We start from the raw sequence: 16,110 nt of genomic DNA, 5'->3' as shown, positions 1-16,110 counted from the left end.
AATTATTTCTTTCAATTGTTCATCAATTATTTATTTCTTTTGTTTTCCAGCTAAAAAGTCATCATCATATCCAAAGTCCTCTAGATTTTCTCCTATATTATCTTCTAAGAGTTTTATAGTTTTGCATTTTACTTTTAGGTCTATGATCCATTTTGAGTTAATTTTTGTAAAGTATGTAAATTCTGTGTCTAGATTTATTTTTTTTATGTGTGTGTTCAATTGTTCCAGCACCATTTGTTGAAAAGGCTATTCTTCCTCTATTGAGTTGTCTTTGCTGCCTTGACGATCACTTCTATTTATTTGTGAAAATCTATTTCTGGGCTTTCTATTCTGTTTAATTGATCTATTTGTCTGTTCTTTCACCAGTACCACATTCTATTGATTGTGTAGCTTTATAGTAAGTCTTAAATTAGAATAATGTCAATACTCTGATTTTTTCCTTCTCTTTCAACAGTAAGTTAGCTATGTTGGATCTTTTCCCTCTCCATATAAACTGGATCAGTAGTCAATAACCATAAAATAACTTGCTGGGATTTTGATTGGTATTGTATTGAATCTTTAAGCCAAATTGAGAAGAACTGACATCTTGACAATATTGAGTCTTCTTATCCATGAACATGGGACATCTTTTCATTTATTTAATTCTTCATTGATGTCTTTCATCAGAGCTTTGTAGATTTTCTTAGATAGGAATTGTACATATTTTGTTAGATTTATATGTAAATATTTCATTTTTGTGTGCTAATATAAATAGTATTGTGTTAATTTCACTTACACTTGCTCGTTACTTGCATATAGGAATTATTGACTTTGGCATATTAACCCATATCTTGCAAACTTGCTATAATCACTTGTTAGTCCCAGGAGATTTTTGTTGATTCTTTCAGGTTTTTTGTTGATTTAGGTTTTTTGTTGTTTCTTTCTACATAGATGATTATGTCTTCTGACAACACAGATAGTTTTATTTCTTCCTTCCCAGTGTATATACATTTTGTTCCATTTTCTTGTCTTATTGTATTAGCTAGGACTTCTAGTACAATGTTGAAAAGTAGTGGTGAGAGGGGACTTCCTTGCCTTGTTCCTAATCTTAGCAGGAAAACTTGTAGTTTCTCACCATTAAGTATGATGTTAGCTGTAGGGTTTTTGTACATGTTCTTTATCAAGTTGAGGAAGTGCCCCTTTATTCCTAGTTTCTGAGACTTTTTAGCATGAATGAGTGTTGGTCTTTGACAGATGCTTTTTCTGCACCTATTGATATAATCATACGATTTTTCATTATTTGCCTATTAATGTGAAGATTTACCTTAATTCATTATTGAATGTTGAACCAGTCTTGCATGCCTAGGATAAATTCCACATGATTGTGGTGTATAATTCTTTTTATACATTGTTGGATTTGATTTGCTAATATTTTTCTGAGGATTTTTATATTCATGAGAGATATTGGCCTGTAGTTTTCTTTTCTCCTCTAATGTCTGTGTAGTTTTTATATTAGCATAATGCTGGCCTCATAGATGGGTTAGGAAGTATTCCCTCAGTTTCTATCTTTTGGAATAGATTATAGAGAATTGATATAATTTCATCCTTAAATGTTTGGTAGAATTCACTAATAACCTATCTGGGCCTGTCACTTTCTATTTTGGAAGGTTATTAATTATTCATTCAATTTTTTATTGATAGAGGCCTATTCAGATTGTCTATTTCTTCTTGTGTGAGTTTTGGCAGATTATGTCTTTCAAGGAACTGGACCATTTTATGTAGGTTATCAAATTTGTGGACTTAAAGTTGTTCTTAATATTACTTTCAATTTTATTTTCAATGTCCATGGGATTTATAGAGAAATAAAAGTTGCGACTATACAATGGAGAAACCTGGCAAACTCTACCTGAGCCAAGTGATCAAGGTTAACTTTATCAGTTACAAGTCAAGTTTATAGAATATACCCCGGATGTGTTGTATTGAGAATGTCACTTCATGTCTGTGGTCTTCCTCCCCAAAATCCATAAGCTCAGTCTAACCATGAGAAAAACATCAAACAAACACAATTGAGGTGCATTCTAAAAATTACTTGACCAGTATTACTCTACACTGTCAAGGTTATCAAAAACAAGGAAAGTCTGAGAAACTGTCACAGCAATGGAATACTATTCAGCCTTTAAAAAGAAGGAAATACTGCCATTTGTGACAACATGGATGAATATGAGGGCATTATGATAAGTGAAATAAGCCAGACACAAATACAGCATGATCTCACTTGTATGTGGAATCTAAAAAAAAGTCAAACTCATAAAAGCAGAGAGTAGAATGGTGATTGTCAGGGACTGGGCAGTGGGAGAAATGGGGAGATGTTAGTCAAAGGGTATAAAAGTTCAGTTATGCAGGATGAATAATTTCTGGAGACCTAATGAACAGCATGGTGACTGTAGTTAATAATACTGTATTAGATACTTGAAACTTGCTAAGATAGTTGATCTTAAGTGTTCTTACCACACACATACAAAATTGGAACTATGTGATATGATGGATATGTTAATTAGCTTGATTGTGATAATAATTTCACAATGTATACATGTATCAAAATATCATTTTGTAAGCCTTAAATATATACGATTCTTATTTGTCAAGTATATCTCAGCAAGGCTGGAAAAAAAATTAATAACTGTTACACCCCCCCCTCAATAAAGAAGAGCCTAGGGAGACATGATGACTAAATGTAATGTTGTGTCTTAGATGAGGTCGTGGAACAGAAAAAGAACATTCGATAAAAATTGAACAAATATGAATAAAGTATGGACGTTAGTTAATGTGTCAGTGTTGCTTCATAATTTCTGACAAATGTACCATAGTAATGGAAGATGTTAACAACTGGGGAAACTGATTTCTGTAAATCTGAAATTGTTTTAAAATAAAATTTCATTAAAAAAAGACTAACCACACTAAGTGTTAGTCAGGATGTGGAAGAGCTGGCATTCTTATACACTGCTGTGGGAATATATAATGGTACAACATTTGGAAAACAGTTTAGAAATTTCTTTTAAAACAACCCTGGGCCTATGTCTACCATTTGATCCAGCCATTCTAGTCCTAAGCATTTAGCCGAGAGAGAAGAAAGCATATGTCCAAAGGGATCAAGTATACTTCAGTAAATTTTTTTTAAAAAGCTAAGGATAATTTCAGTTTGTGATTATTAAAATTACTTGATTCTGAAAAAGAGAGAAAGCATATGTCCATATGAGGAATTGGGAATCATTGGGAGGCAGGGAGCATAGAAGGCTTCCTGGAGAATATACGTATCAACTGAGTGTTGATATGAAATAAAATCCCTAAATGACTGAGATGTTAAAAATGTCGCCTTAGTTTATGTTGGTGCCAAGAACTATGCTAACTGCTATATCAGAAGCTGTATGAGTTTGCTAGGGCTGCCATTATGAAGTTATGACTTAAACAACAGAAATTTATTGTTTCACAATTCTGGAGGCTAGAAATCTGAAATTCGAAATAAATGTGTCAGCCTGGTTGATTACTGCTGAGGACTATACGGGAAAGACTGGTTCCAGGCCTCTCTCCTTGGCTTGTAAATTCATCACCCGGATCTCTGGCTTCATTCTCCCTTTGTGTTTGTCTATTTCTTTACATGGTGTTCTTTTATAAGGACACCAGTTGTATTGGATTAGGAACTAAGTACCTCTGCAATGACCCAGTTTCCAAATAAGATCATATTCTGAGGCAGTGGATGTTAGGATTTCAACGTATGAATTTTGAGGGGACAAAATTAAACCCATAACAGATGACAGAAATGGAGCAGAGTTCTGGATCTCCGAAACCTCAGATTTCTTGTACAAATTAAATGGCATCTATTACACAGAAGCTATTCATATGGTGTCTTGGAAAGATAGCATCTACTATACCAATACCAGTTTGGAATAGGAATTTTCTCCTTACAGTATATTTACAAAATATTCGTTAAATCAAAACCTCTTCAGGGGGTCCTACCATATTTCAGGCAGTTTCAGGTGCTAGACATGAAAGCATAATGAAACATGGTTCCTACCTTGAAGGATCTCACAGTCTAATGAGGAAGTCAGAAACATACTTTTAAAAGTAAAACCAAAGGTTGTAGTTGTTGAATTCAATATCTGTATTTGTACAGTAGCAGAACTAAGACCATGGGAAGTAAAATAGAAAAGCAGTGTTGAAATGTATAGGAAGAAAATAAAAGCAGTTGTGTCCTCTAGATTGTAAGAAAGCTCACCTGGATGTGACGATTCCATTGTGTATTCATTTCACACTTTTGAGTCTTACTTTGTGAGCTTGAAGGAAAACCATGCTTTTCACCTAAAAAATCCAATTAACATATTTGTATTTGTTCAACAGTTCATCCATATAGACATAATTTATTAAGGGCCTCATATGTGTGCTTAATAGCATTGTATTTGGGAAACCTTCAGTGAACGTTCAATTTAGTTTGAAGATAAGGCCAGCTCTGAGACAGAATGTAATGGGGAGGCTGGAGTCTTTCACAAATCTACAATGTCAGGATACCAGAAGTCCCATTCTAGAAGTTTTAGAAGTTTAGAGATACAATGGAGAGTGAAAATGAAACTGAATTCTAGCATATCAGCTATTCACTAATTTTTCATGTACATTCTCAAGTGATGAAATATTAAATACAATAATAGTGATCTGTCATTCCCTGACCACTTGTGAGAATCTAGACTGGGACTCTGCCATGCTCTGGGGAATACACATGGCAGGTCTTATCCCTTAGAAACCGTACCATCTGTGTTTGCTTAACACAGATAAGCAGACAGATAATTGCAGGATTACTATTGGAAGAGCATGACTGAACCCTAGAGGATATCTTATCAAAAGTTGTCAGGAAAGACTTCTCAGATACTGTTGTATTTAATAATGAAACAGATCTGATTATCCCCATTTTACAGATGAGGAATCTGAGGATAAGAAAAGTTGTTGGCCAAGTTCACACACCTGGTAAATCTGTGGAGCCAGTTTTCACTCTTGGTCTGTTTAACTCTAAACCACTATGTGCTTTAAATGGTAGGCACCAAGTAGAAGTCCTATGAATTTTTTGGCTTAGAAATTACTAAAACTGCTAAGTCTAGAGTAGTTTGGGATCAGGAGGCATCTTCCAGGGAGAGATTACTGTAAATGTCTCTGTATTTTCCTGGTGTCTCACCACAGGGTAATTGGCTTGAACAAGCTGTGAGTATTGCAGGACTCTGAAGCAGGCCTTTCACTTTGCCTTTTCTAGTTAACAGCTGTTTCTGTGGAACTGCTCCCTCTTAGGATTAGACATGACTTCTTTTTTAAAATTGAAGTATTGTTGATTTACAGTATTAGTTTCAGGTATACAGCATAGTGATTCAGTATTTTTACAGATTATACTTCATTAAAAGTTATTACAAGATGATGGCTATAATTCCCTGTGCTGTACAATATATCCTTTTTGCTCATTTACTTTATGCATAGTAGTTTGTATCTCTTAATCCCTACCCCTATCTTGCCCCCTCCCCTTCCCTCTCCCCACTGGTAACCAGTAGTTTGTTTTCTATATCTGTGAGTCTGTTTCTGTTCTGCTGTATAATTCGTTTATTTTATTTTTTTGATTCCACATATAAGTGATATCATGTAGTATTTGTCTTTCTGCCTGACTTATTTCACTAAGCATAATATTCTCTAGGTCCATCCACGTTGCTGCAAATGGCAGAATTTCATTATTTTTATGGCTGAGTAATATTCCATTGTATATGTGATATATATATATATATCACATATTCTTTATTCATTTGTCTGTTGATGGGCACTTGGGTTGCTTCCATATCTTAGCTATTGTAAATAATGCTGGTATGAACACTGGGGTGCATGTATTTTTTCGAATTAGTGTTTTTGTTTTTTTTTTGAATATATACCCAGGAGTGGAATTGCTGGATCATATGGTGGTTCTTATTTTAGTTTTTTGAGGAGCTTCCATACTTTTTTCCATAGTCCTTGACACAATAGAACAGTTGGACTTATCTACAGATATCTACAGGACAGTACATCCAAAAACAGTAGAATATACAGTCTTTTCAAGTGCATGGAACATTCTCTAGGATAGATTACATACTAGGCCACAAAAAAAGTCTCAACAAATTTAAGTGGGCACTACTTTAAGTGACAAGGACAGAAGTTGTATATCCAGTTTCCAACCCCTTTCACTGGATAAGACACCTGTCTTCCCCAGAAGGAAACTTTAATGTTGCTGTTTTTTTCCAAGATGCCTACTTCTTCCTGATCTCACAAAAAATGTGAGGGAAAAAAAAGCAGATCTGTGGTTTCCATACAAATTTGATAGGGTGTCTTAATGCAATATATAATATGCAAATATCTTTTAAACTTTCTATTTTGAAATAACTGCTGACTCACAGGAAGTTCAGAAATGGTACATAGATTCCTATGTGCCCTTCAACCAACTTCCCACAATGGAGACATCTTATATTTAGAGTACAGTATCACAACTAGGAAATTGACATCGGCAGATTATTATTAACTAGACTTTTACAAAGCACTCAATTTCACTATTTTTTGCAGGCATTAAAAATTGTGTATGTATAGCTTTATACAGTTTTATCACATGTTTAGATTCATGAAATCATCACCACAGTCATGATACAGAATTATTTCATCATTGCAAAGGAAGTTCCTCATATTGCCTCTCATTTAGCAACAACTCTCCCCCATCTCCGTTCCCTGGCAATCACTAATCTGTTCTCCATCTTTATAGCTTTGTCATTTTGAGAATGTTATATAAATAGAATCATACAGTACGTAACCTTTAGAGTATTTTTTTCATTGAATGTAATGTCTATGACATACATACAGGACGTTGCATTTATCGATAATTCAATTATTTCTTTTTGCTAAATAGTATTCAGTTGTAGGGACGCACTAGAATTTGTTTAACTACTGAAAGATATTTAGGTTGTTTCCAGTATTTTTGTTGTTATGAATAAAGCTGCTATGAACATTCACATGAAGATTTTTGTGTAAAGATATGTTTTCATTTCTCTGGAATAAATACTCAAGAGTGTGATTGCTGGGTTATATGGTAAGTACAGGTATAGTTCTATAAGAAAATGCCAAATTACTTTCCAGAGTAGTTGTACCATCTTACATTACCACTAACAATGTATGAAAGATCTAGTTTCCTAATTCTCACTAGCATTTGGTATTGTCACTATATTTTATTTTAGCCAGTCTGCTATCTGTGTAGTGATTTAACGTTGTGGCATTAATTGGCAATTCCCTGATGGCTAAAAATGTTGAACATCTTTTCATGTGCTTATTTTCCATCCATATGACTGACTTCGGTAAAATGTCAGTTCATGTCTTTTACTTCTTTTCTAACTGAATATTGTTTTACTGTTAAGTTTTGTGACTTCATTATATATTGTAAATATAAGATCATGTTTGATATGTAATTTGCAAAATGTTTTCTCCCAGTCTGTAGCTTGTCTTTTCATCATCTTAACAGTGTTTAGCAGCACAAATGTTTTTGATTTTAATTTTGATAAAATCCAATTTATGTTTTTTTTAATGGATCATGTTATTGTGTCATATCTAAGGACTTTTCATCTATCCCCAGGTCATCAAGATTTTTCTCCTGTTTTTTTTTCTTAAATTTTTAAAAGTTTACTCTTGACATTTAAATCCACTATCCATCATGGATTTGACTTTTGTATATGATGTGACTTTTAGGTTCTTTTTTTTCCTATAGATGTCTAATTGTACCAGTACAAGTTTTTAAAGAGGTATCATTCTTCCACTGAATTGCTTTTGCCCTTTGTCCAAAATCAGTTTGGCATTTTTGTGTGAATCTATTTCTGTGTTCTCTATTCTGCTCAGTTTACATGTGTGCCTATTCCTCTGCAATACCACATTGTCTTCATTATTGTAGCTATATAGTAAGTCTTAACATTAGCAGAGTGATTTCTCCCACTTTATTTTTCTTTCTCAGAATTGTTTTAGTTATTCGAGTTTATTTGTCTTTCCATAGTAAGTCCCCTACATATGAATGAGCTCTGTTCCAAGAACATGTTTGTAAGTCCAACAAAGTTAGCCTGGGTACCCAACTAACACAATCGGCTATATAGTACTGTACTGTAATAGGTTTAAAATACTTTTCATACAAATAATACATAAAAAACAAACACAAAGGGGCTTCCCTGGTAGTGTAGTGGTTAAGAATCCACCTGCCAATGCAGGAGACACAGGTTCGATCCCTGGTCCGGGAAGATCCCACGTGCCACGGAGCTACTAAGCCCGTGCATCACAACTACTGAGCCTATGCTCTGGAGCCCATGAGCCACAGCTACTGAGCCCGCGAGCCACAACTACGGAAGCCCATGTGCCAAGAGCCTGTGCTCTGCAACAAGAGAAGCCACGACAGTGAGAAGCCCGTGCACTACAACGAAGAGCAACCCCCACTCGCCACAACCAGAGAAAAGCCCACGTGCAGCAACGAAGACCCAATGCAGCCAAAAAAAAAACACCCACAAAAATTAAAACGTTTTTAATCTTACAGTACAGCACCTTGAAAAGTACCGTAGTACAGTACAACAGCTGGCATACAGGGGCTGGCATCGAGTGAACAGGGAAGAAGAGTTACTGACTGGAGGAGGGAGGGTAGGTGGGAGATGGTAGAGCTGAAGGATGGCCAGCAATAGGAGATGGAGGGCAAGCTGCAACTTCACTCACGCCTGGCATTGATGGCACAGGTTCTGGCTCCTTGCTGGATTCAATTCTATCTATGCTCTTGAAAAAATGATCCAGTGATGTCTGGGTAGTAGCTCTTTTTTCTCATCATAGATGACACAGTAGCAATGGGTTGCATTCTGAATGGCTGCTGCAACCATCATGTACCGTTCTGTGTTCAGGTCCTGTGCCTCAAAAACTAACAGTGTGTCCTCAAATAAAGAGAATCCCCTTGCCATTTCCTGTGTCATGAATATCTTCGGTTCTTCAGTTACTTCTTCCTCATATCTCTCTTCATCCTTTCTCTGGGTGTCCAACTCCATCAAGTCTTCATTAGTAAGCTCCTCGTGTTGCACAGCAACGGTATTGTACAGTAAAGTACACAAAAGCACAACCACTTGTAGAGGATGCATGCACATGACAATGTATACCAGACATGCGAACTAACTTACATGATTGGACATGTGAAGGTATGTTCACATCTTTGAAAGTTTGCAGTTTGAAGGTTTGTATGTAGGGGACTTACTGTATAAATTTTAGTACTAACTTGTCTGTATCTATAAATAATCTTGCTGGAATTTTTGATGAGAATTGTGTTAAACCTATAGATTAATGTGAGAAAATTGACATATTTTCTGTTTTCATTCTTCCAGTCCATGGAAATGTTATGTATCTTCATTTATTTAGTTCTTGTTTTATTTAATCAGCATTTTAATTGGCTTCAGTCATAGATGGTGAAATTGCCCCTGACAGTGTTTCATCCATTGATCTTCACAGACATCTTGCCAGCTATGTGGTTTGGAATAGATCAAGGGAGACATGGAAGGGATCTCCATTGACATCAGAAGCTGTGATATCAGGACCTCTTGCTCATCTTCATGTAAGAGATCAACGTACAGATGCTTTACAAGTCTTACTATTAAAATTACACCTAGTATTTCTTTTTTAGGAGTGATTGTAAATGGTATTTAGTTTTTGATTTGTTTCCACATATTCTTTGCTAATATAGAGAAGTAAGGTTGATTTTTGGCTGATGATCTTGTAGCCTGTAACGTTGCTGAATTCTCTTATTAGTTCTAGAAGTTTTCTGTGTTTTGTTTTTTTTTGTAGACTCCTTGGGGCTTTGTACATAGACAACAATGTTATCTGCCATTAAGGATAATTTAATTTTTCCTTTCCAATCTATATCCCTTTTATTTCCTTTTCTGGCCTTACTGTGTCAGTACTTGCTAAGACATCCAGTAATATGTTGAATAAGAGCGGTGGGACTGGACATACATTCCATGTTTCTAATCTTAAAGAAAAAGCATTCACTCTTTACCACTAAGTATGATCTTAGCTCTAGGGTGTTTATAGATGTTCTTTTTCAAGTTGAGGAAGTCCCCCTCTCTTCCTAATTTGCTGAGAGTCTTTTTTTTTTAATCCTGCTTGGGTGTTGAATTTTTTCAAATGCTTTTTCTTTATCAATTGATATGATTTTTATTCTTTAACCTATTGTTACAGTTTTTATTTTAAAATATTGAACCAGCCTTGTATTCTTGGAATAAACCCCACTTGGTCATTGTATATAATTATTTTGATACATTACTAAATAAATTTTGCTAGTATTTTTTAGGGTTTTTGCTTTTATGCTCATGAGAGATATTGGTTTTTAGTTTTCTTTTGTTGTACTGTCTTTATCTGTTTTTGGAATAACACAGGTCTCATAAAAGTAGTTGGGAATTGTACTCCTATATTGCGGAAGAGATTTGCAGAATTGGTGTTAATTCTTCTTTAAAATTTTGGTAGAATTCTCTAGTGAAAACCTTCTGTGTCTAGATGATTTTTTGAAGCTTTTAAATTACAGATTCAATTTATCTTATAGATATAGGACTCAATGTTATCTGTTTCATATGGGGTGAGTTATGGTAATATGTGGTTTTAAAGGAATTGTTCCAGACTTGTGGTTGCCAAAGGAGAGTGGAGGGGGGAGGGAAGGACTGGGAGTTTGGGATTAGCAAATGTGAACTATAATATACATGATGGATAAACAAGGTCCTACTGTATAGCACAGGGAACCGTATTTGATATCCTGTGACAAACCGTAAGGGGAAAGAATATTTAAAAAAAGAATGTCTATATATAACTGAGTCACTTTGCTGTACAGCAGAGATTGGCACAACATTGTAAATCAACTATACTTCACTAAAAAAATAAATTTAAAAAGGAATTGTTCTATTTTATTTACATTGTCAAATTTGTGTTTGTACAACTGTTTGTAATCATCCCTAGGTATCCTTTTAAAGGATCTATAATTATATTCCCCAGTTCAAACTTGATATTAGTAATTGTTGTTTTCTTTCATGTTATTTTTTGTCAAACTCATTAAAGATTTGTCAATTTTATTGCTATTTTCAAAGAAAGAGCTTTTGGCTTTATTGATAATAGGTTTTCAATTTTATTGATGCCTAGTTTTATCTTAATTATTTCCTTTCTTCTGATTGCTTGGGATTCATTTTACACTGCTATGTTTTACCTCATTCAACTAGTTGGGGTAGGGTAGTTAAGCTCCCCTTTTGGCCTTCCTGACATCAGTCGAGATAATTTTACCATTGGTGCTGGCATGGAGAAGGGCAGGTATTGTCAAAAGTTTTCTGTTTTGCTAGGTTGCCCTATTCCAATACCTTTGGCTAAAGGGTTTATTTAAACATCTTCTTGTTTGTATGTTTTTATTTTTTTAATTTTTTTACATCTTTATTGGAGTATAATTGTTTTCCAGTGTTGTGTTAGTTTCTGCTATATAACAAAGTGAATCAGCTATATGTATACATATATCCCCATACCCTCTCCCTCTTGAGCCTCCCTGTCACCTTCCCTATCCCACCCCTCTAGGTGGTCAGAAAGCACCAAGCTGATCTCCCTGCACTATGCAGCTGCTTCGCACTAGCTATCTATTTTACGTTTGGTAGTATATATATGTCAATGCTACTCTCTCTCTTCATCCCAGTTTACCCTTCCCCCTCCCCGTGTCCTCAAGTCTATTCTCTATGTCTGCGTCTTTATTCCTGTCCTGCCCCTAGGTTCATCAGAACCATTTTTTTTGGTTCCATATATATGTGTTAGCATACGGTATTTGTTTTTCTCTTTCTGACTTACTTCACTGTGTGTGACAGACTCTGGGTCCATCCACCTCACTACAAATAACTCAATTTTGTTTCTTTTTATGGCTGAGTAATATTCCATTGTATATATGTGCCACATCTTCTTTATCCATTCATCTGTCAGTGGACACTTAGGTTGCTTCCATGTCCTGGCTATTGTAAATAGTGCTGCAATGAACATTGTGGTACATGTCTCTTTTTGAATTATGGTTTTCTCAGGGTATACACCCAGTAGTGGGATTACTGGGTCATATGGTAGTTCTATTTTTAGTTTTTTGAGGAACCTCTATACTGTTCTGCATAGTGGCTGTATCAATGTACATTCTCACCAACAGGGCAGGAGGGTTCCCTTTTCCCCATACCCTCTCCAGCATTTATTTTTTGTAGATTTTTAATGATGGCCATTCTGACCAGTGTGAGGTGATACCACATTGTAGTTTTGATTTGCATTTCTCTAATGATTAGTGATGTTGGGTTTCATGGGTTTGTTGGCAATCTGTATATCTTCTTTGGAGAAATGTCTATTTAGGTCTTCTTCCCATTTTTAGATTGGGTTGTTTGTTTTTTTGATATTGAGCTGCATGACTTGCTTGTATATTTTGGAGATTAATCCTTTGTCAGTTGCTTCATTTGCAAATATTTTCTCCCATTCTGAGGGTTGTCTTTTCATCTTGTTTATGGTTTCCTTTGCTGTGCAAGAGCTTTTAAGTTTCATTAGGTCCCATTTGTTTATTTTTGTTTTTATTTCCGTTTCTCTAGGAGGTGGGTCAAAAAGGATCTTGCTGTGATTTATGTCAAAGAGTGTTCTGCCTATGTTTTCCTATATTTAGATCTTTAATCCATTTTGAGTTTATTTTTGTGTATGGTGTTAGGAAGTGTTCTAATTTCATTCTTTTACAGGTAGCTGTCCAGTTTTCCCAGCACCACTTATTGAAGAGGCTGTCTTTTCTCCATTGTGTATTCTTGCCTCCTTTGTCAAAGATAAGGTGACCATATGTGCATGGATTTATCTCTGGGCTTTCTATCCTGTTCCATTGATCCATATTTCTGTTTTTGTGCCAGTACCATACTGTCTTGATTACCGTAGCATTGTAATGTAGTCTGTAGTTAGGGAGCCTGATTCCTCCAGCTCTGTTTTTCTTTCTCAAGTGTACCTTGGCTATTCGGGATCTTTTGTGTTTCCATACAAATTGTGAAATTTTTTGTTCTAGTTCTGTGAAAAATGCCGTTGGTAGTTTGATAGGGATTGCATTGAATTTGGAGATTGCTTTGGGTATAGTCATTTTCACAATGTTCATTCTTCCGATCCAAGAACATGGTATATCTCTCCATCTATTTGTATCATCTTTAATTTCTTTCATCAATGTCTTATAGTTTTCTACATACAGGTCTTTTGTCTCTTTAGGTAGGTTTATTTCTATGTATTTTATTCTTTTTGTTGCAATGGTAAATTGTATCAAACATTTAGAGAAGACCTAACACCTATATTTAAATATAGCCATTAATAACTATATAAATTTTAAAAATACAACTATTTAAATTTATCATGTACTTGTTTTTAAATATGTAAAACAATGTCCATGGCAAAGACTCAATGCATGTTCTATGTGTATCTTAGCAGATATTGATAGTTGGATGAAGAGTTGCTACTTGGATAGATAAGTAAGTTGTCCCCAGTGGTAGCAAAATACATACTTAGTGGACAGCCTGAGGAGGGGAGGTTTTGGAAGATGTTGGTTTCTGTTAACATGAACTTTTCAGTACTTGTCATGGAGTCAGATGAGGGCAGACTAATATTTCTTGTCTGTCCAGGCTCTCAGACTGTGACCTTAGGCAAGTTATTTGAATTTCTTGTAGCTGGATGTTGTTACCTATAAAATGTAGCCAATAATAGTACCTACCATATAAGGATTATTCTGAGTAGTTAAAGTGCTTAAAATAGTGCATGAACATGATGTATTATCATATTTATATATAAGAATGCTTGCATCTGTATTCATGAAATATTTGGTCTGTAGTTTTTTTTTCTTGAAACATCATTTCTTGGTTTTGTTACCATTGTATTGCTGGCCTCAGAGAATGAGTAGGGAAGTATTACCTCCTCTTCAAGTTTCTAGAAAAGCTTGTAAAAAATTGGTATTATTTCTTCTTTAAATATTTGGTAGAATTCCCCAGTAAAGTGATCTGAGCTGAAAGAGTTCTTTCTTGGAAGGTTTTTAAAAAAATGTTACTTATCATAATCAACCTTTAAATAATACTGTACTGCTTCATGTATGAAATAAAAACCATGCCGTATTCTACTTTCATTTCTTTTGCCTCCAACTTTATGCTAATATTGCTATGTTCTACTTCTACATGTGACATAAAACCTAAACTATGTTATTATGATCTTTGTTTTACATAGTTGATTACTATTTTTTATAGGTAAGGATTTTTCCAAGAGGGGGGAAAGAGACTATTGCATAGGGAAATTTCTCTGACCATGAGATCTGCAAGCATCTCAAAAGTTAGGGAGAAAGAGCTTTTCTTTTTTTCTTTGACTTTTGTATTTTGGGACAATGTGACTTATTTTTAAAAATTGTGGTAACATAAGATAAAATTAACCATTCTGACTAGTTATAAATGTACAGTTCAGCAGCATTAAGTTCATTAACATTGTTGTGCAAACATCACCACCATCCATCTCCAGAAATTTTTCTTCTTCCCAAACTGAAATTCTGTATTTGTTAAACAATTATGCATTCCCTTCTCCCTTAGCCCCTAAAAACCACCATTCTACTTTCTGTTTCTATGAATATGACTACACTAGTAAATCATATAAGTGTAAACATACAAAATGTCATTTTCTGACTAGTTCTTTCACTTAGCATAATGTCTTCAAGATTTATCCATGTTGTAGCATGTGTCAGAATTTTCTATCTTTTTAAGGTTGAATAATATTCCATTGTCTGTATATACCACCTTTTATTTATCCATTCATATGTTGATAGACAACACTGAGGGTTACATCAACCTTTTGGCCATTGTGAATAATGCTGCTATGTTCATGAGTGTACAAAAATCTGTTCAAGCCCTTCCTTTCAGTTCTTTTTGGTAAATACTCAGAAGTGGAATTAATGGATCATACACTAATTCTATTTTTAATTTTTTGAGGAACAGCCAAACTGTTTTCTGCAGCAGCTGCACCATTTTATGGTCCCACAAGCAATGCACAAGGGTTGCACTTTCTCTACATCCTTCCCAAATTTGTTTTCACCATTAAAATTTTTAAATTAAATAACTAAAATAATTTTAATAATTAAAATAATTTTCATTGAGGTAACATTGGTTTTAACATTATATGTTTCATGTGTATATCATTATATTTTGACTTCTGTATATATTTTGACTTCTGTATATACTACAGTATGCTAACCACCAAAAGTTTAGTTTCTATCCATCACCAAACAATGACCCCTTTTACCCATTTTGCCCTCCCCCTACACCCCCTCCCCTCTGGTAAACACTACTTTGTTCTCTGTATCTATGTTTTAGTTTTAGTTTTGTTTGATTTGTTCATTTATTTGTATTTGTTCATTTAAAAATTTTTATGTTCCACATATGAGTGAAATCATATGGCATTTGTCTTTCTCTGTCTGACTTATTTCACTTAGTGTAATACCCTCAAGGTCCATCCATGTCATTGTAGATGGCAAGATTTAATCATTTTTTATGGTTGACTAGTATTCCATTGTGTGTATATATGTGTGTATAAATCCTGTCTTCTTTATTCATTCATCATCAGTGGGTACTTAGGTGGTTTCCATATCTTAGGTATTGTAAATAATGCTATGATAAACATAAGGGTGTTTTTCAAATTAGTGATTTTGTTTTCTTGGGATAAACACCCAGAAGTAGAATTGCTGTATCATGTGATAGTCATTATTTTTAATTGTTTGAGGAATATCCATACTGTTTTCCATAGTGGCTGCACCAATTTACATTCCCACCAACAGTGCACAAAGTTTCCCTTTTCCACACATCCTTGCCAACAAATGTCATTTATAACCTTTTGTTAATAGCCATCCTAACAGGTATGAGGTGATATCTCACTGTGGTTTTCATTTGCATTGCCCTAATAATTGGTGACACTGAATGTCTTTTCATGTGCCTGTTGTCCTTCTGTATGTCTCCTTTGGAAAAATGTTTATTCACCTCCTATGCCCATTTTTAAAAT

At 34.7% G+C, this 16,110-nt stretch overlaps 1 pseudogene; it reads right to left on the bottom strand.

The window, feature by feature from the left end:
• LOC136142108 (uncharacterized) overlaps window positions 1-9,167 on the bottom strand; it is a 13,744-nt pseudogene extending 4,577 nt beyond the window's left edge.
• Window positions 9,168-16,110: the final 6,943 nt, after the last annotated feature.

The sequence above is a fragment of the Phocoena phocoena genome, chromosome X (genome assembly GCF_963924675.1).
Source record: "Phocoena phocoena chromosome X, mPhoPho1.1, whole genome shotgun sequence".
NCBI classification, from domain to species: Eukaryota; Metazoa; Chordata; class Mammalia; order Artiodactyla; family Phocoenidae; genus Phocoena; species Phocoena phocoena.
The sequence above is the reverse complement of the archived record's forward strand: the minus strand, read 5'-3'. Positions and strand labels throughout refer to the sequence as shown.